We start from the raw sequence: 22430 nt of genomic DNA on the forward strand, positions 1-22430 counted from the left end.
AACAATGCTGAGAGTCCAACAATACATTCTCACACAATAGCACAGCGGGTAGGGCGTTTGCCTTACACGCGGCCAACATGGCTGACCCGAGTTCGATTCCTCCGCCCCTCTCGGAGAGCCCGGCAAGCTACCGAGAGTATTCGATATGCCAGACACAGTAACAACAAAGTCTCCAATGGAGATGTTACTGGGCCCGCTCGAGCAAATCGACGATCAACGGGAGGGCCTTTACCTTTACCCTTTACCTTTATATATTGACAGTTAATTTGTCAAGCATGTACGTGGAGAATGGAAAATTTCCTTACCAAATTGTGCTCCAGGGTCCAGAGCACTAGTACTGTGGGTAAGGCTCTTGCATGCACCCCCATTTCTGTCTCAGGTACCACCAAGAGCTACATCAGAGCGCAGAGCCAGGAGTAGCCCCCAACGAGCACTGGGTCTCAACCAGACAAGACAAATCCTTCCAAAAACTGTGGCCGCCAAATTGGATAGCACATTAGTATGCAGAAAAATAGAAATGGAGTGATATATTCAAATATTCAAAATGTATCAAAGCCTTAGTTGTTAAACTTGAACACAGAAAGGAGGCAGGCCAAGATGGTTGCAGTGAGCAATTTGATTTGAGTTTATTTGGGGAGGCCAAACCCAAAGTGCTCAGGGCTTACTCCTGGCTCTGTGCTCAGGGATCACTCCTGGCTGGGCTTTGGGGACCATATGGCATGCCAGACATCTAAGCAGGGTCACACACATACGAGGCAAATCTCTTCCCATGCTCCCATCTCTAGCCCCAGAAGAGAGTGATTAAGGTCAAATACATCAGGAAAAAAAACACAGAATCCTTGTGTTGCCAGCACAGAAGTGGGGCCTGGGAGTTCCCAACAATCCACAAGTGCTTCTCAGCTGGGCAGAGGAGCAATGTGGTTCCAGGAATGGGAGGAGCGCAGGGCTCAGACTACCAACACAGAGAAATTTGCTTGAAAACAAATGAATGCAGTGGGGCTCGAGTGTAACCTCTAAACGATACCCCCACAAGACCTCAGCAGGAGACAAGAAATAGGCCTGGCAGGGCATCCCTTTAGCAGACAGACATCCTTCAGGGGCACAGTTTTGCGATTGGCAGTCACGGCAGGGGAATTGTGTCTGGCCTGGCCCAGCGGAAAACAAAAATGCCGCCCCTCCCTACTGCAGCCCACTGAGCACTGGCATTTGCCCGGTGTCCAAGTGGAGGTTTCCTCCCCAAACTAAGGAAACAGTTCTGCTGGCCACTGGTGCACACGAGCCCCCCTTTCCTCCCCAAACTTCCAGGACACGGATGCCATAACCAGGTACCAGCCCCTGTACCCTGGGGCCGCGTTGGCCTGGCCGTCCTGAGAGGGCACTCTGTGTCTGCAGGCTCCTGGCAGCCCGCTTGTGTGCTCAGTGAGCCAAAACCCCTGACTGCCACCTGGGTCTGCACAGAACCAGCCCCTCACCTCCCTCCTTTACCCTTCAGAGCCCCAGTGGTTGCGGCATTCACAAATCTGAGGATAGCGATAGAAAAAGGACCCAACCAGGAAGGAGAAAGTTCGAGAAAATTTCCATCAGAAATTACTTAAGAACAGATGAACTGAAAATCATAGTCAATGGAAAGAAGGTTGCATAAGAGAAAAGGACAACACAGAGGAAACTGAAGACACAGGCGCAGTCCCTCAGACCCTTCCAGAATGATCCTGACCCCAGAGCCTGGTGAAGTACCATCAGGTGCAATCCCAAAACCACAAACACAGAAATATTTTCTGAGGGGAGACTGGGTTGGGGTCCAGTGGGTCTCAGTGGAGAATCATCAGTTCTTTGGTGCTGGACATGGTAATATACATTGAAGGAAGCGTGAACTTCTATTTCTAAATGATGTGCAATATTGTAAGTCAGTTATCTCAATTTAAAAAAAAAAAAGCTGGCATTAGATGCAGCTCAGTTTTTCTGTCTCTTTGACTCAGCATGACAATTAGTAAAGGTTACATTATGTTCTGTATTTTTCAATATTTTAATTTTAGGCACTGTTTATAATATTAATGGTAGAATTTCATGTCTGAAATGTTTCAACACCTCCCCCAATGTTCCCTCTATTAATAATATTTTACCAGTAGTAATTTCCTAGTTTTGATTATTTCATAATGGGTATGAATAATTTTTATATTGAAAAACTTCAAATTGTCCTTTTTCTGATCCAGATTGAATATAGCATCTCAAATGAACTTGTCCATGTCCTTTCCCTTTTGTTCTTAAATCTGGAACAGTTCTGCAGGTTTTCTGCCTTTTAGAATATGACATGCTCAGAGAGTAGTAACTAGCTATTTTGTAGAATGTTCTTTGATGTAGGAATGATTACTTTTTGACAATAGCACAGAAATCCTGTTGTGTCTTTTTTAATGCATTCAAACAGTATTTTAACTTACCTCATTACTGACTCTGTCATCGTTTGCCACTTGATCGAGAAGATATTTTTCCCCCTTTTTTTTAGAGTTTTTTTTTTATTGAATCACTGTGAGATACACACTTACAAAGCTGTTAACAATTAGGTTTCAGTCATACAGTATTCCCACACCCATCCCTCCACTAGTGTACATTCCCCAAGTCTCTCTCTCTCTCTCTCTCTCTCTCTCTCTCTCTCTCTCCCCCCCCCCTTTTGTTTGGGTAGTGTGGTTTGCAATACAGTATTTATCCATTTTAAAGCAATTATTTTTGTAATTTAATCAATATGTGTCCTACAGGGGCATGCAGTAGACTTCTTCTTTTTTCCATCAACTTTCAGCCACTCACTTTAGCATCTAATAATGGAACGTGCCACTTAAAGTTACTCTGGTATTTGCCCATTAGTGAGTTCTCCATTTTCATCATTTCCTCTGTATTTATTGTAATTCACTCTAAGGAAGAACTGCCCTTTCTTCCTCCCACATACTAATATATTTTCTTGCTTATATATTATCCCAGTATAACTCCTGGGATACTTTATTCTATGGGTTCTCATCCACTGAAGTCATTTTGTTTTTCCACTTGTCCCGATTTTAACAATTGGAAACTTCTTCCTGTTGCTTCCTTTGTTTTCCTGATGTGACCTGATATAAATTCTTAGTACTTAGTTATTTTTAGTTATTTTTTGATGCCACAGGATGTTCCAAGTTTTTCTGGATTTTGCCCTCAGTCTTGAAATCATCCATTTCTCTAGAGTCATCATTCCTTGTAGACTGGTATTCCTTGTAGAAATGGTATTCCTTGTAGAAATGGTATTCCTTGTAGAAATGGTATTCCGAAATTAGGAGCTTGGATCTAAGTGTACTCATTGCTACTGGGGTCTAATACACAGATGTAGTAAATATATATCCTGTTACTCTGATCATATACCTTTCTGTTGAAAGTCATCAGACCCATAAAGTATCTGACATTGCAATCTAACAACACAAGGTTAAAACTAACCTTCTTCCTTTCTTTGGCAGTAAGAAACCTGGCTTTCATTAGCTGTAGTTCAGTGACTTAACTGCTCAAATGTAAAATACAAATAAGATAGTATAGGGTCAGCAAACTGCCTTTGGGTGAGGACAAGTATATTTTTCATCTGTGAATTATGTGAATTGAGAACTGGAAGATAGGAATGTTTTCACATCACATGTGCCTCATCTGATCCCTTCCTCCCATTCTTTGTCTTGTTTCGCTCCCCTGTACTTACAGACTGTATACAGAATACAGGGGGAAATACGTCCTTTTCATAATTGGATCATAAAGTCCTATGACTTTCACTTTTCTTCTCTTTGAGCCGTGTCTGTCGGGAAGGAAAGCAGGCTGCCTGGTAAGGAACTGATGCCCCGTGAGCAACAACCACCCGGGGCCCTGTGGCACCCAGCCACCAAGCACTGTATCTGTGCACTCAAACAAACATTCCGGTCATTTGCAGCTTTGTGCAGAGACCTTGACTCTGAGACACCTAGCTGTGCATGCCTGAGTTCTTTATCCCAGAACTGAGAGTTCCATTAGGTGTTCGCTGTTTCAATGCACTAGGTGGTGGAACAATTTGTCCTATGATTATAGATGAGTAATATTGGCTGGCAGGGGGAGCACTGTCTGCTTGTAGCTCTTTTAGTCGGTAGCCTTAGAGTTCGGAGTTTGAATAATTTTGCAGATTATTTCTTTAGTCCCTTTTCGCCGCATCCTCTGTTATTTAGTTATAGTTGGGATTCGTTGTTACTAGTTTGTACTGCATTTGAATTTCAGGACATTCTGTATTTCTCTAATCTTTTTTTTAACTGTGTCAAGCATTGACATCATTCTAAAGGTCAGAACTGTGCGAAGAAGTTTCCTTCAGCAGTATCTTTCCTGGAGACTTCAGAACTCAGTTACTTGTTTATTCATTCTCTTTCTTCTTCTTGGTTAATCTTTCTTTCTGTTCTCTCCCAACTCCCCTCTTCGGCCTTTTAGTTAATCCTACTAAAAAAGATTTAAGAAAGTGTATCTGGCTTATATTCCTACACTTCGTTTTTTGTTTTGGTTTGGGTTTGGGGTCACGCCTGGCGATGCTCAGGAGTTACTCTTGGCTCTGCACTTGGAAATTATTCCTGGCAGTGCCCAGAGGACCATATGTGATGCTGGGGATTGAACCTGAGTTGGTAGTGAGCGCACTATCTCTATATTCACCCTACATTTATTTTTAAATAAATTAACAAGAGTTTTATAACTTTTATACCAATACCTAAAAAATAGTGCACCGTAGGGTCTGTTTGCACTTAACTTTGTTTATATCTTGGAAATCTCAGATTTTTCTCATTTTTAATACCTTTATTGCATCCCATTGTATGAACTCATCATAGGTTTTTTGGGGTGGGGAGGGTTGTTTTTGTTTAGCTTTGGTTTTGGGTCACGCTCAGGGATTTTTCCTGGCTCTTTATCCAGGGATCACTCCTGTCTGTGCTCAGAGGACTGGGTTGGTTGCGGGAGACCAAACCTAGGTCAGCTGTGTGCAAGGCAAACGCCCTATCCGCGATACTGTTGCCCCAGCCCCATCATAGTTTTTTTTTTTTAATCACTCTCTTGGATTTGGATTTTCAGGTGATCCCAGAATTTTGCAGTTAAAAATTCTGCAGTGAATTTTTTCAATGATATTACTTCAGTGAATAATCTCATGTATTCATATTTTATTACTAGTGTTTCTCCAGGGTAAATTCTTAGAAGTAAGATTATTGGGTCAGAAGATAAGTGCTTCTGTAGCTCAGTTAGATATCATCACACATCTCTCTAGAAGAGTTATAGCTGTGCTCATTCCCAGCAGCAGACTTTCATTCTTCACTATAGTCCTACTCTCTAAAAGGATGTATTTATCAGACATATAGTAAATGGAAGAATGAGTTTTTCCCTTTACTGGCAAAGTAAATCTCACAAAGTATAGATAATAACTGTCTTTGCAAATAAAATTATCTTTATGGAATCAGATTTAGTCTTAAATCTACCAAACTCAAACTTTGTAATTACTTTCGATTTGACACAGTTCAATTTCCTTTTTCTTTTTTCAAATTCTGTTTCCAGGGCTTGAGCCAGGCAAGAGCACAAACCAAAAGCTATGCCTGGGTAAGCAAGGAATGGCTTTGCCCCTGGCTATAGTGAGATTGGTCTCACTAGCCAAATCCCCTTTATCAAGCACAGCGACATTAGTTCAATAAAATATTGACAGTTTAATCTCCTACATAACATTAAGATCAAAAATTAAACTTATCTGATAGTCTATTAAAATTAAATCTTTTATTTACTGCTAACTCAGACCTTTACCCATTCATAAAGTAGAGCGTTGTACATGAACTGTCTTGAATTGGAATGACAACCCTAAAATTTATAAATCTTGGGGTGACGAATCAAGCTCAGGCTTTCTATTTTTATAGTTAAAGTGCACACTCAACTCTTCTTACCTTGTGAGGACTAGTGTTAGGTGACAACACGTAATGTATGCTTGTTTATTTTGTTTTTCCTTAATCTTTCCTTTTCTCCCCTGTTTGTTTCTGCCCCATTTAGTGAACTAGTTTAATTCTGACAGTAACTACTCAGTTTTATCACTGGACTCCATAGAATCAAGGGTTCTGTTTCAGTATAGCACATTCCACCCGCACTTCTGCCCAGACTTCTATAAACCAAGAAATTCCCACAACTCACTTGGTTTGGTTATTTGCCTAGGTAACAAATTATTTGCCAGAAAATAGCATACTTAGTACTATGCTTGTATTACAAAGTATACTGCTCAGGAACAAAGGTAGATGCTAAGGGAAATCCTGGCCTATTGAATTTAAGTGTTATTGGATTGGATTTTGTGCAAAATGCAAATCATTTGCATAAGTGAGGCCACAAGATTAAACTCCACCACCCTAGCCACCTAGCCATCCTAGCCACCACCCCAACCCCCAGTCTGTGGCAGTTAGGCTGGCCCAAAGTTCCAACTCTAATACAAAAATTATGCAGAGGCCCACAATGAGGAACCTCATGAGCATAAATAGGACTCCTGTCATTGAAGAAGTATTTGTTTGGTTTGTTCTTTCATTTGGGTTTTCTGGACATACCCAGAAAGGGCTTAGTCCAGGCTCTTCACTTAGGGATGACTCCTAGCAAGCAGGACTCAGAAACATCTGGAGTGGTGGAAATCAAACCTGGGTTGGCTTTATACAAGGCAAATGCCCTATCAGCTGTGCTGAGGGTCTGCTGTAGGCTCAGTGCAAGGGGATCTCTCCTTCTGTTACAGGGGACTCAGAGGCCAGACCGACTGTGTTCAAAGCATGTACTTAGCCTGTTGAACGCCTGCCCTGTCTCTCTCCCCTTACACACACACTCTCCCTCTTCTGACTCCCCCCCCCCCAACACACACATACATTTGCATGTCTTTTTCTTTTTCTATTTCTTTTTTTTTTTTTTGGCTTTTTGGGTCACATCCTGTGGTGCTCAGGGGTTACTCCTGGCCGTGCATGGAGGGACCATGTGGGAGATGCCAGGGATCAAACCCAGGTCAGTTGCATGTAAGGCAAATGGAGCTGTACTCTCACTCCAGCCTTAGGTTGTTTTGTTTTTTATTTTCCATAAGTCTTATAATTAACGTGCAAAGATGCAAAATCTCATCTGTTTTATAAAATATAGTACAAATAGAATTTGAAATGAGAAGGAAAGAATAATAGAAAAAATGTTAGAAAATTCATTCCAAAATCATCATCACTCTGGCTCTTTGCAGAAATCCAAAATCGCGAGGCTGCTATTGCGGCCATGCAAGATTATATGATTCTCATAACCAGCTACAGAAAACAAAGTAGTTCACAATGCCTCTTCAGCAATTCTGATTGTTGGGGGGGGGGGGGGGATTCTAAACAATAATGGTGCATCTTTGGTCAAAATAATGAATGTAATCAATGTAAAGAAGAGTTAAGTACAAATCATCTGCCTCACAGGCAGTGGGAGGGGTGGGAGAAGGGTATATTGGGGTTCTTGGTGGTGAAAAATGAGTACTGGTCAAGGGAGAGGTGCTTGATCATTGTGTGACCGAGACTTAAGCCTGAAAGCTTAGTAACTTTTCCCACAGTGATTCAATAAATAAATATAAGAAGAAAAATAAATAAAATTATGAAAAAATCATCATCAAGGCATTTGGGATGCTGTTTCTTCAATGATTTTTCAGAACTTGGAAAAAATGTGTTTTTGACATCCATGTCTGTGTAGATGCATATAGGTGTATATTTCATTGTTTCCAATCAGTCGCCCAGGAACTCAAGCAGTTACTTGGGCTGCACCTTTGGGCATATAAGATTTTATACTTGACCTTTCCCGTAATTTATCTTTCATTCCTCATCGTTCACATCAAGAAGAATCCATGTTCTTTATGATTCAGGGTGTAATAGAATTCACGTGCCTGCTCATTTACTTTAGATCACAGAATTTATACAACAGTCGCAAAATAATTTTGTTTACTGCTATTAACACAGTTAATAAAACTAGTTTTCATTTTTATAAAGTTATGATCTCTATATTCCCTCCCATTTCCACAAGTTGTACCACTTCCGAGTTGCTCATTAGATATCTTACTTTTTCCTTTCTATTCTATCTTACTTCTGTAAGTAACTACGTACTTAATTATTGCAATGAATTCTTTGTTGATGTTTATTTAGTTGTTAAGATTTTCTGGTTTATTACACAGTGATTTCCCCCAAAAGGCCTCTTTTGAGTTTTCTTGTGTTGTAGTAGTCTTTATGCTTGAAACTCTGTTTTACTGGATATAGAATCATTCCTCATATTTGATTCTCTTGTTTTTATTTTTGTTCATTTGGTAAGCTGTTTTTTTCTCAAACTTTCATTGTGTATAATAATTCTATTGTGCTTTGGTATATAAAGGTTCTATCCTGTCTAGTCAAAATGCATTTTCTGTTGAAGCTGTGTAGCAGCACCATTTGTCTTAGGTGAGTTTGGGGAGCCATTGGCTTAAATTAGCTTGAGCTTAAAAGATACCTAACTCTCAAATCTAACTGCCATTAAAAAATATAAATATAATACCACCGTATATTCAACAAAGTCTAGATAGATGGTATACAGGAGAAATAACTAGTATTTACAGCAATATTTTATTTCATTTTATTTTATTTTTATTCCTGGGATGGAACTCAGGACCTCTTCATGTGAGAACTAAAAAATATGTCCCCCAGTGGAAAAAGAAAAACAAAAGCAGAGACTTTATGTGTCCTGAACCCAACTGAAAAAGATGGTGTGAAAAAGGTACAAAGCCATGGAGGAGACAGAAATAGTAACTACATTATTGGTTGTGATTAAGGAAACTCTTGAGTTTTTCAAATAGAAAAATAGGTATGATCCTGTATCTCTAAAATGATCTAAAATTATTTCTAAATGATCCTGTATTTCTAAAAAAATAAGTCTATACATGTGTGTGTGTGTGTGTGTGTGTGTGTGTGTGTGTGTGTGTGTGTATCTATCTATATATGATGATGATGATCAGAGAACCCTTTTCTGAAAAAGTGTGGTTTCCTCCGTGGCAGACTTTGAGGAAAGGGTCTTTCTGCGGGTCCTGGGAGAGTGGCCTTGAATAAGTCATGTGGCTAAAGAAAGAGAGCCATAGACACTGGGGTGAGCTGTGCTGGTTACTAGGTGATAAAGGGTCTTTGGGGCCTTTTTACGGAGTTTGTTTTTATGTGGGATGCAGGCAAAGTTAAGGGGTCCATACCTGGCAGTGCCTTTGACTTTGAATCAGATCCAGGGCTCAGGTGTGGCTTTTTTCTCTGGTGTAGGTACTGTGAGTTTACAGCAGTGTGCTTTATTTTTTTTTTGAATTTTGTATGTGTGTTTATCATATAAACAAATATACATCAAAGGCACATCACCGAGGTACAATATGCTTCTAAGTGTTTTTAGAATAGGTGTAAATTTTTAAAAATCTGATTGTAATTTGTAACTTTCTTCATGCTCACATTGTTCTTTTTTTATTATTTTTTTTATTTAATCACTTTTTTTATTAGTGAAACACCATGAAGTACATTTATAGACTTACAAACTTTTGTGCTTGGGTTTCAGCTATACAATGATCAAGTACCCATCCCTCCACCAGTGCCCATCCTCCCCCACCACGGGTCCCAGCATCCCTCCCACCCCCCATTCCCCCCCACCCCCGTCCCACCCTGCCGCTGTGGCAGGGCATTCCCCCTTGTTCTCTCTCTCTTCTTTTGGGTACTGTGTTTTGTCAGAGAGGCATTGAGTGGCAATCATGTTCGGTCTATAGACCACTTTTAGCATGTCTCTCCCACCCTGGGAGGGTCTTCACAACACCCTTTATTTGGTGCTCTCTTCTCTATCTGAGCTTCCTTTTTACCTAGCACATGTGGCTGGCCTTCAAGTCATGGAGCAAAATTCCTGGTACTAATCTGAGCCATTCCTGGGTGTTAGTCTCCCGTTTTGTTGCTTTATGTTCCCCAGATGAATGCAATCTTTCTGTGTCTATCCCACTCTTTCTGACTCATTTCACTTAACATGATACTTTCCATGTAGTACCACTTGTATGTAAATTTCATAACTTCATCTTTTCTAACAGCTACATAGTACTCCATTGTGTAAATGTACCAAAGTTTCTTTAACCAGTCATCTGTTCTCGGGCAGCAGTGTGCTTTAACAGTATGGTTTCACCTTGAAGGAGATATAAAGGACCACACCCAGTGAAGGGAGCAAACTGGAGAGTCACATGCTTCCAGGAACTGGACACGTGGTTTTTTGCACATACTTGGCATAGGCTTTGCCACCTGATCCCCATCCCTGAACCCGGGGTATGGTTTTCAATAAGCAATAGATTGATGGTGCTTACCTTTCAAAGGGATTGCTCCAGCTGCTACGTTTCTTTTGTGTTTAGGTAATATACTGAAGCACATGGCTGGATGAAATAGAAAGGATGCAGTATAAGGGACCAATGGTGAAGGAAGGGCTGGAACGATAGCACAGCGGGTATGGCGTTTGCCTTGCATGCAGCCAACATGACTGACCCGAGTTTGATTCCTCTGCCCCTCTCAGAGAGCCCGGCGAGCTACTGAGAGTATCTCGCCAGCACGGTAAAGCCTGGCAAGCTACTGTGATGTATTCGATATGCCAAACACAGTAACGACAAGTCTCATGATGGAGACGTTACTGGGCCCGCTCGTGCAAATTGATGAACAACAGGAGGACCGTGACTGGTGAAGGAAAAAGATTCTTGTTACTGGGTCATGGCAACAATTTGAATAACAGACAGTGGTGTTTTAGGCACAGGTAATAGTGACAGAAGTATGGGAAGTGCTTGTTTGAATTCTGTACTATCTTTTTTTTCCATTTTAAGGAAATATTTATTATTTTTAAATTTTTATTAGTGAGATACCATGAGGTATAATTGTAGACTTACAAATTTTTGTGCTTGGGTTTCAATTATACAATAATCAAATACTCATCTCTCTACCAGTGCCCATTTCCCACCACCACGGATCCCAGTATCCCTCCCACCCCTCATCCCCCTCCCCCCCCATCCCACCCTGCCTCTGTGGCAGGGCATTCCCTTTTGTTCTCTCTCTCCTTTTGGGTGTTGTGGTTTGCAAAAGAGGCATTGAGTGGCAGTCACCCAAGAATGGCCGAGATTAGTACCAGGAATTTTTCTCCATGGCTTGGAGGCCAGCCACACATGCTAGGGGAAAAGGGAGCTCAGATAGAGAAGGGAGCACCAAATAAAGGGTGTTGGGAGGATCCTCCCAGGATGGGAGAAGCATGCTGAAAGTAGACTATAGAATTCTGTACTATCTTGAAGATAAAACCAACAAGACTGTTAATAGATTGCAAGTAAGAATGAAAAGAAGGTATAAGATACTGGTGAGCAGGAGTGTTAGGACTTTGTTACCTGTTCCGAGTTAGGAGGTTGTCATGCCTTGAAGGAAGCTTCTGAGGCTTGCACTTGGAAAGCGACCTCATTTTACCTGTGGATAGTAGGCGACCCATTGGAGGCATGTACTGGTGTTGCTCAGAGTCACTCTTGGTGTTGCTGCAGGAGTATGTACTGCCAGAAATGGATTGTATCAGGGCTAGGCATATTGAAGAGAAAAACCTTAATTCCTGTGCTCGCGCTCTCTCTCTCTCTCTCTCTCTCTCTCTCTCTCTCTCTCTCTCTCTCTCTCTCCCCCCCCATCCCCCCCCCCGATATTTTTCATTTCCATTCCACCTCATCCTCGGGCATAACATTATTGATTGACATGGAGAGTTTACGTCTATTCCAATTGTATTCTCCAGTATGAATAACATTATTAAAATGCTAGGTGTCATAGGACCTCTGATCTGTTAGCCCTTTAATCTGTGGTAATGACAAGTCCATTTAATTCCTTTGGCCCTTACCTTTCTCATCTGAATAATAACAAGCATACTCTTTATTAATATTATGTGTGTTAACATACTTTCAGAAATAGGAAAAACTATATTAAAAATAGACAAGCAAACTGATTACTCCATTTTCAGTTTTCTCACTCCAGAGTACAAATTGAGTACAGTAAAATCCCTATTGGGCTGGAGCAATAGCACAGCTGGTAGGGCGTTTGCCTTGCATGCAGCCAATGTAGCTGACCCAAGTTCAGTTCCTCCGCCCCTCTCAGAGAGCCCACAAGCTACTGAGAGTATCTCGCCCGCACGGCAGAACCTGGCAAGCTACCCGTGTCATATTTGATATGCCAAACACAGTAACAACAAAGTCTCAAAAAATGGAGATGTTACTGGGCCCGCCCGAGCAAATCGATGAACAACAGGAGGACAGGGACAATGACAGTGAAAATCCCTATTAAGCACAGACCTAAGTGTGAAAGTCTAAACAGCCTTCACAATTTGATAATACCCAAATAATGTGCTTTGGTAAATTGGTGAATAGAAAAACAGAATAATTGCATGGAAGATATTTCAAGATAATAGAATTGAAGGTTTATTTTAACTTCCTCCTTTTAATTTAAGGCACTCTCTTGGAGAATTAATGTTCTGTAACTTGGCCACAATTGATTGAGAACGTAGTCTGTGTTGGGCATTGTGCTGTTCCTTGTATGGTTTTCTTTGGCGATCCCTGAGTCCTTCACACTGTAATTAGACATCTTCTTATCATAGTCCTACCCAACTTTTTTCAGAACAACTATCTTGTAAAGTGTGTTCAGGTCTAACTTACGGTTCCCAGCTAATGGGCATAGTGTTCAGGACCACCACTGTGTTCCTACTCTTGAGTAATTTAACCAGACCAGGACTCTGGTTTCTATCAGAAGGTTTTGTCAGTCTTTTTTCTCTGCTGTCAATGTAGAGTGGACAGGAAGACTAGCCAATTCCCGTTGACAGCTTTTGCTACTTGATAAACAGAGTTTATAAATCTATCATTTTTTCCTAGAACTGATTGCTCCTCTGTTTTTAATTCATTTTCCTTAGAAGAATGTCCAAGTGGGCATTTCAAAATATGACTGCTCAGGGCCTAAGAGATAATATAGCAGACAAGGCACTGCCTTGCATGAAGCCAACCCGGATTCAGTTCCCACACCACGTTTGATTCCCTGAGCGCAGAGCCAGGAGTAAGTACAGCTGGGTGCAGCCCCATAACCAAAACCAAACAAAACCAAAAAGAAATATAACTACCCATAGGATTTGTGTTAGTTTCCGCCGCACCCCCTTGATTTTTTTTTTCTGCTTTTAGAGTCCCACTCTGTGGCAGTGCTCAGGCTTATTTCTGGCCCTGTGCTCAGGGATGCCTCATGGCAAGGCGCGGAAGGTCCAAGTGAGGGCCAGGGATTTGACCTCGGTGTGCCTCGTGCAAGGCCAGCTCTTCACCTGCTGTACCTGTCTGGCACACCTCCCCCCACACCCATGTTAGATATTGTCAAGGACAAATTAATATGATATTCTTGTTCCTATTTATTGTCAAATTTAATATTGTTCTTAAAATCATAATGAATAATTTATCTAAAAACACTGAGTATTTTCAGCAATTGACCTAATTGCAACTAAATATTAAACATAGAGGCATTAGTTAATAAAATGTTGGTACTAATTTCATTAACTCAGGATAGAAATCTTAATTTGATAAGTTAGATTACCACAATATCAAGCCAATTTGAATTAATTGTAGAAAATTACAAGGAGCCACACACATTTTCTTTCTTTCAGCGTGGCATTAGTTCAAAAGGAACCCCTCCAGTTTTGTTTCTTCTGGGAAGGAAATTTTGGTTAGGAGGTGAATTCATAAGCTGACTTCACATGTGTCATACTGAAGTCAAAGTTTATTTCTTGTTCTGTAGAGGCCAGAGTTGTGCCCAAGGGAATATTGAAAAATAAATTGTAGATCATTTGCTTATTGCTGTGGACATTTAGACAACCTCAGAATGAGTGAAAAGCATGTAAGCACACCAAGCAGTGTTGTCACAACTGATTAGTCCTTAGTACCTTTTTTCAAATAACAAATAAGTGGAGTGAGTGCTCAGGAAAAGTTGTGGTAAAGGTAGAGGAAGGGAGTTAAGATGCTTTCCATACGAGGAACGGCTGGAAACTGCTGCTGAAGCCAGAGCGAATAGTTTGTGTGAAGTATATGAATGAGGATAAAGACTTCATCTTCTTTGCTGCTGTAGCCTACATCCCTTCAGTCATGCCAGCATACACTCAATAAATATTTTTGAATGGAAAAATGAGTTAGTGCTATGAATAAAATCAGACCTTGTAAAACAATGGTTACCTGTTTTAACTAAGTTGATAAAGATCAAATGTCTAGGAGTCTGGAAAAATTGGCAGAAGAATTTGGATTTCTTGTCCTTCTTTATTATTCCTTTATTATTTCATGATGATTTATTAAGTGTATCACATGTTGGTGATCCTCTGGTGTGATCGAGAGCAGACATCATCCTAATCCTTCTGCACTTTATAGAGTCTAGAGGGACTGATCATTATTGTTTAGTTAAAAGGCTTCACTTTATAATTATAGATCGATGCATATTAGGAGAGAGTACTTTGTTCTGAATGAGATTTTACAAAACTCATAAGCTCTTATTTAAAAATAATATAAAAACTTGTAAAAATCTTATAAAACTAATGTGAAAAACTTACTAAATTGAAGATGGTGCTGTGTAATGTTTTGAGGGATAGATCCAGTGTTTGTTTGTTTGTTTGTTTGGGGACCATACCTAGCGATGCTGGGGGATAACTCCAGGCTCTGCATTCAGGAGTTACTTCTGGCAGAATTCAGGTGCATTATAGGATGCCAGGGATCAAACCCTGGTCAGCTGCATACAAGGCAAGCACCCTCCCTGCTGGACTCTCTCTCCAGCATCAGATCCAGTTTTCTTTTCCGTGAAGTCTTCATTTATTCACTAATTATCCCTCCTGAATTTATAAAACACTTTAGGTTGTCACACATGGTTCTTTTTCAGCATTCAGTTTCTGTTTGAACTATGCAGATTCTGTAGAAGATTGTTTTTAGAGGAGAGACTTAGAGAGGCAAAAAGGTATATAGGTTTCCTTTCTGCACTGTAGTTTCACGGACAAAAAATTATAAATTGCATATATTGGATCATTGAAATTGTAAGGGGCGGATTGATTGCTATGATATGCTGTTGAGTCTGTTTCTGAATTGTTTGGGCATCTCAAGGAATTTTATGGTGACCCTGAGTGACAGAAGTCAAATTATTTGTAGTTGGGGAGCTTGGAGAACCATTGTCACATCGTTGTTTTAATCAAGTTTCTTACCTACTACCTTCCTTCTAGTTCATAATTGTTATTATTTACCCAGATTAATAAACTGGCCGCATGTCCCTCCCTGTGCCTTGTCTTATTCCCTCACATTTGGAGCTGCCATTGAAGTAACAATTAGATTATTGAAGGTTTTTAAGCAGTGGTGGTAGCTGTGCTTTGCTACCTCTATATTGTTGTGTTTAGCAGATTGGAATTAAAGGCATAGTAAATGTGGGTTGACATGGTGTAATAGGTGTCAGAAGAGTTTAGTAATCAATTCTTCAAAACTTCATTTTCTGGTCGTTCAATAATAAAGGTCCATCAAAATTAGCTCTCACTTGCTTATGTCATTATAGTGATTAATATCCATTTGATCCTAAATTCACCATGTGTGGTATGCACATGTAATTGAATTTCTTTTTAAGTAAACTTGATGAAGACAATTGGTTGACTTTTGTTTCCTTGGTTTTGTTCTGTTCGCAATGCTGGGACTCAAACCCAAGATCTCACACTGGTAAGGTGAGCTCTCCAACTGGGTCATATTTCCCACCCATCATAGTCTTATTTAAGGGTTTTTAAGATAGTTTAATAACGACTTAAGCTACTAAACAAAGGCTAGACTTCAGATAGACAGGCAAGGGAAAGAGTAGGGTAGGGTTCTTGTCTTGCACACAACTGACCGTGGTTAAATTCATGGCGCCCCATATCATCCCCTAACTGTAGAGCCAAGAGGAGTCCGTGAGCACCTCGGATGTGGCCCAAAAACAAAACTAAAAAACCGTGAAGACCCACACATACAGTTATCTAGTTAGTAGACAAGAAAGCTCTCGCTGGCATGTAGATAGGAAAGGACGGTGCTGGGGTCTTCTAATTATAGACTGATGTGGAGAATTAACCTTGGTCCCTGTTTACTCCATGCACAGAAATCAATCTTCTTCTAGAAAAAATGGAGTTTTGCTCTTCTTTTTGTTGTTGTTGCATTGTGACCTTACGAACTACAAAAATAACTCATTATTTCAGATGTCTCCTCTACTTACTGCAGTTTAGACCACAGCCAAAGACCACGACCATAAACAGTCACAGTGCTCTCGGGGGCTAATGGAAAAAGCCCACGATTTGGGTTGATGATGATGTTTGCTGAATATTAAATTTTATGCTAAAAACATTTTTGAGATAATTTAGGCTTTAATAAAGCTGATTCTTTAGGGTGGTGGTGCACACCCCGCTGTTCTAAAGGGCCACACCATACTCTGCTTTGGGACTACTCCTGGCTCAGTGGTGAGGGATCATGTGCAGTGCCAGGACTTGAACTATTGTCCTGGCTACACCCGCATGCAAGTCTAATGTCTTAGCCTCTTTCCATAAAGCTACTTATTTTTAAGGGTACCATTAAGATAATGATTAGGGGAAAACATTTACATTTCATAGGTCTGAGAAAAATGTATGTAAAATAAATAAAGAACACCTACATCATACAGCACCAGAAGGGTGAAAGGGGTGCAAAAGATTCATACACTTCCTGAAGGGAAGTAATCCAGGGTCCATTTAGCACAGAGACTTATAGTTCTGCCTATAGACCAAGTAGATCATTTACCCACGAGCACCAGAAACATGTTACAAAAAGACTTGTTTAGAACTTTTCATAGAAGGATGGAGATATCTATGAGAAGGACAAATTTTCAGCAAATTATTGAGTACTCATACTACTGGAGCATTAAAAGGAATGACCAACTCATACCTGAAAACCACAGAGTAAAATCACAGACATAATTTTGAAGGAAAAAAATTGCGTTCTATATTTCATTTAAATGGTCAAACCAATTAGAAAAAAAACAGATTCTGGAGAGTTGTTTCCCATTTGTTAAAGTGGACAAGGAAGTGTCTGGAAGAGGCAGCAAAGAAGTTCCTAGGAAGACGGTGCATTCTTTGCCTACTTTGAGTGAATGTTTTATATCTGCACATCATGCAGTTCCTAAATTACACCTTAACAGTAATACAGAAATAATAAATTTTGACCAATTTTTAGCCAACCTAGCATCTCTAAAATGTTCTGTCCTTTCTTCCAAAAAATAAAAATAAATAAATACCCTGCTTCTGTGTTTAAAAAAAAATATTTTGGGGCCAGAAAGATAGTACAGGACATAAGGTGCTTGCCTTGCATGTACCAAGTCCCAGTCGTCTTCAGCATTGCATCTGTTCCTGCCGGGTGCAGCCCAAACAACCTCTCTTCTCCCAGAAATGTTTAAAACGTTTTGATTTGCTCATGTAAGATACAAAGTATGAAAATTTCTTATGATCATTATGAAAAGAGGCCATACCATGTTTGTTCCTCTATCTTGAGTTAAACATGTTCATTTCTTTCATGATAGCTCTTATGCTATGTTCACTTACCTTATCTTCTGTTAAAATGGAAATTGTGATTATCTTCCACACTTTTTTGCCCAGGAAAGGACAGTTAAATATCAGTACACCTCCTTTGCCTTTTTTTAAGTCTTTTTCTTTTTTAATCAAAGATTTAGGGTCTGTGCACAGCCAAGGATAGAACTCAGGGCACACACATACGAACCATGTACTCCATCCCTTTGAGCTGTATCTACAGCCCCCTCCCTTTTTTTTCTTTTATAACGAAGCAGTTCCTCTACATCATTGAATATACACAGTCCCAGAAGATAGCACAAAAAGGGCTGAGCACGGGCTTTGCAGGTGGGAGGCGCAGACTCAATCCTCAGCATGATTCTGCGGGATTCCCTGAGTTCTGCCTGGGTGGTTCCGTTGGGCAGCAAATTAGGAATATCCCTAAGCAATGCCGGATGTTATCCTCAAAAATGAAAACAAGAATGTATGTGTTGTCATATATGCCACTGCCTCCCTTCTTGTTTGGTTGTGCTTCCCATTCCCCTGCAAAGTTAGTGCCCGTTTACATTGTTACTTTTTTGTGAGTGTGTATATATTTCCCTTACAAATGCATATGTATGTGTATTTGTGTCTGTGTTCATGTGTCCTATGCAATGCAGTGTTCCCTTCGTGCTTTGAAAAATGTGGTTTCGTATGGTATAGAGTCTCCTGAGGTTTATTGTTTCCACTCAATAAAAGAATGGTCTAAAAGTAATCTAAGATGCTCAGGTTTAGGAGTGTCTGGTTTCTCGAACAGTAAAAGAACATGCCAAGTCCAGTTTCGCTTCCTGACCACTCCCAAATAGTCAATCTCAAATACTGAGTTGGACCTAACCATAATCTCAGCTCCCTAGAGATTTTTCACAGTGACCAAGGCAGAGATGCCATTCATCCTTTCGTGACATAGACATTGCACATTCTTTTTACAGAAGCCTGGTTCTCTAATTCATCATCATCATCATCATAATGATAATTCTCTATGAAGCTATTGAACCCTGGGATGAAAGTCACTACTCTATCCATTTGTTTTCTTGAATAGCAAAGACATTATGTGGAGTGAAGGCTTATTAGCCTCATTTATTAAAAAAAAAAAATCCGAAGGGATAGGATTTTATAGCCTTAGTCATATAACAGGGAAATTTAAGTTACTGCAGCTCCAGGGCTGCATTACTTATATATTGACAACCTATATGTGTTTTACATGCCCGTTTGCTCTCCTGTTCACTGCTGAAATGTAGTTACCATAGCAATGAGCACATCACATGGTTCTTGTGCTAGTTCTAAAATAGAGAACAGCAATATGCCATATGAGCCATGCTTCTTTTCTACATAAGGACTGCATATATCACTGGAGGCTATTCCATGCCCTTCTCAGTGCACATAGCTTAGCATGATTTAGAAAGCTTTCAGGGCAAAAAAAGCAATTGGCAAGAGTCAAGTTTTCACCCTCTCTCGTGCTACATGTTATGTATTCTTTGCCACTGAGCTCAAATAATGGCTCCAGTGGCTTCTTCAGCGGGAACTCTGCTATTGTAGATTAAACCAAGTATCTTCTATTGGAATATCCGTACACTCAGGAGATTTGGCAGGAGGAACACATATAGCATTCACAGTACAATTTTCTCAGTCTCACTGATCAGTCTCTAACCAATCTGAGCTTTCTCCTACTGTCTACTTTCAAGCACCAAGTTAAAACACAAAAGCGAACTCTAGGAGTTTGTTTTCGAATGTGAGGAGAGAAGGTCGGATGCCAGACCCAGCTGGAAGCTGGCTATTCGGTCCCTTTTGGAACCATTGTTGCTCTCTAAGATTGCAGGGCCAGTTACCCAGCAGTGTAGCTAGAGTAAAGGACTTCAGATTTCTGCAATTGGAACTGTCAGGGTCCCACTTCTCCCTCACTGTTGCTTTCTGTAAGCAGATGTAGTAAGCTGTCAGATCTCAAGAAATAGAATAGGAGCACACCCCATTACTGTGACTCTTATCAGATATTTCTTTGAAACAGTCCAACCACCGTGACATATCAGAGAATAATGCCTCTGTGTAACTAGTTCTAACCATCTATAATATGAGCCAAATAAATTTCGATTTGAGCTGCCAGCTATAGGACCACTGTTGTCACAGGAACGGCAAATAACAAGCCTTAAGTGTTCTTTATTGAAAGTGCTCGGAACAGCGATGTTTAGAAAGCAATGGAGTCTGTTGCTTTCTTTCCTCATTGAGATTTTATCCGGCCACAGGTTCTGGGAGATGAATCATAGGTTCCTAAATCAATATTAGTAGATTTAGGAAGCTAAGTAGGCACTTACGTTTAACTGGCTACTCCTGATATTTCAGGAATATAGATTTACACCTCTTCAGAGTACATGCTAACCCTCACCAACGTGCCGATCTCCCCTCTGGTAACTTTTCCAAAATGACACATTTTAAGTTAAATTTCACAAGTTTTAATTTGGTTTATTAGGGAAATAAGTTCCTACCCAGCCTGCAGATATTTCTACCAGGGTATCTTTAAAGTTAAAGATCATTTTTATTACTTTCTTAAATGTTTGTTAGTGTTGTCCTTCATAGCTTCTAACCTGTAATCGGTATGGAATTTTACAAATTTGGGGAGTGTTAAGTATTCCTTCCTTTTATAGTTGTCATTATTTGAGTCCTTTGTACCAGGTTTCTGCTTGATGATGGATCATTACTACATTGACTGTCACAATTTTCAATATTTGCAGCAGTGGTGATTGAGCTTAGCAGCAGGCCAAATTCTTTACAATGGTTAGCAACTGCTTCTGGATATTGTTATAAAGAATGATCTGATTCTCTAGAATGATTATCACATGTTTTTGAATATTGTCTGAGGTTAAAGTTCCTTGTCACAAGAGAAGAAAAGTAGAAATCTATATGTAACAAGAAGTTTTTTCTCTTCCAAAATTGAATTTAGAAGAGGTCTTTGTATTTATTCTTAGTTTTTCATGTCTTTGTATTTTTAGTTTTGTGGCCGAATTCATTCAGATGGAAAATTATTCCTGTAGGTAATAATTCGAACCATAATTTTCTTATTCTCTATTCTGTTCTATAAATTCTCAGTCAGAAAATAATTAGAAAAATAGTAGTTCCACTACTAGATATCCAAAGTTCAGAACAGGATTTTTATTGTTGGTTTTGTTTTGGGGCCATACTCAGTTGTGCTCAGGGGTTACTCCTGACTCTGCACTCAAGGATCACTCCTGGAAGACTTGGAAGACCATATGTGGTGTCAGGGATCAAACCTGGGTCAGCTGCGTGCAAGGCAAATGGATCTGCTGTACTATCTCTCCAGTGCCAAAAACAAAATTTCAAAGCAATATATATAGGCACATGTTTTCACAGTAGTCTCAAGAGCTAAGATGTACAAACAATATGAATGCCCATCAAGGTATGAATGGATTTTTTAAAAATGATATACATATATGTACATATATATACACATGCGTAAACATAAGTTTTCAAATAAATGTGTACATATTTGAATATTGTTAAGCCACTGTCACTGTCACTGTCCTCCTGTTTTTCATCGATTTGCTCGAGCGGGCCCAGTAACGTCTCCATTGTGACACTTGTTTCTGTGTTTGGCATATAGAATATGTCACAGGTAGCTTTCCGGGCTCTCTGAGAGGGGCGCAGGAATCGAACTCAGGTCAGCCACGTTGGCTGCATGCAAGGCAAAAGCCCTACCCGCTGTGCTATCTCTCCAGCCCTGTTGTTCAGCCACAAGAAAGAAAAATATTCTGCCTTTTACGATGTGGATGAATCTTAAAGCCATTTTGATAAGGAGATAAATTTGACTTAGATAAATCCCTATGATATCATTTATGGGGAAGTTATAACTGAGAAACTCCTAAACAGTAAAATGGTGATTACGGGGGGACAGGAAATAAGGGAATAAAATTGATGTTGTTGAAGGGTTTTTACTTGCTACTAAAAATATGTATGTATATATGTATGTATAGCTTGATTATACATAATATTATATATGGGGCATACTGAATATCATAATAGTGGCAATCACTGCATCATAAAAATATCAAACTGCCATATTATGTACCTTAAGTTTACAATGTCACATGACAAGTACTCTTAATAAAATCAAAAAGAGGTGAATGTCTTGAGCCTATTCAGTGTGGCTTGGTGTACTTGGCATAAGTACATCTGTAGTACTGTATCACTGTACTCTGGTTCATCGATTGTCTCCATTGTGAGACTTGTTGTTACTGTTTTTGGCATATTGAATATGCCACAGATAGCTTGCCAGGCTCTGCCGTGCGGGTGGGAGACTCTCGGTAGCTTTCCAGGCTCTCCGAGAGGAATGGAGGAATCGAACCCAGATCAGCCACATGTGAGGCAAATGCCCTACCTGCTATGCTCCAGCCCATAAGTACACCAAGAGGTAAGTAATAAAATTACCCAATGGAATATTAAGAGCGCCCTCTCAAAAATGAAACAATCAAAGTGCATTCTCTTCTGTAGCAGTACTGCATACTCAGATAGTAGTGTTGGGGAGGCATTGGTTACAGTCATTTTTAGAATACAAATAAATGGTTTTAAAAATGAAACTGAAAGTGGCCAGGAAGCAAAACACATGATCATCTGAGAGCTTATGAATTTAAGTCTGCCAAAATATACTTATTCTCTTGTGAATCCCACCATTTGATATTTACTCCTTTTTGTTAAAGCTTTTATTCTAAGTAAAAATAGCTTCTGAGATTTTAGTGTGCTAAATGTACTAAATGTTATCACATATTAACACTACAGTGTGAGTTTAAGTTTCTTTC

At 39.9% G+C, this 22430-nt stretch overlaps 1 protein-coding gene and 1 non-coding gene across 3 annotated transcripts in view; one reads left to right on the forward strand and one right to left on the reverse strand.

Annotated features, from left to right (window-relative positions):
• The window catches only part of ADK (adenosine kinase), a 509577-nt gene that overhangs the window by 335048 nt on the left and 152099 nt on the right, over window positions 1-22430 (forward strand). The window lies entirely within an intron of this gene.
• LOC130022774 (small nucleolar RNA SNORA48) lies at window positions 5539-5672 on the reverse strand. The gene has a single exon (XR_008792309.1). It is a non-coding gene; the product is annotated as a small nucleolar RNA SNORA48 (small nucleolar RNA).

Source organism: Sorex fumeus, unplaced genomic scaffold (genome assembly GCF_029834395.1).
Source record: "Sorex fumeus unplaced genomic scaffold, SorFum_2.1 ptg000020l, whole genome shotgun sequence".
Taxonomy (NCBI): Eukaryota; Metazoa; Chordata; class Mammalia; order Eulipotyphla; family Soricidae; genus Sorex; species Sorex fumeus.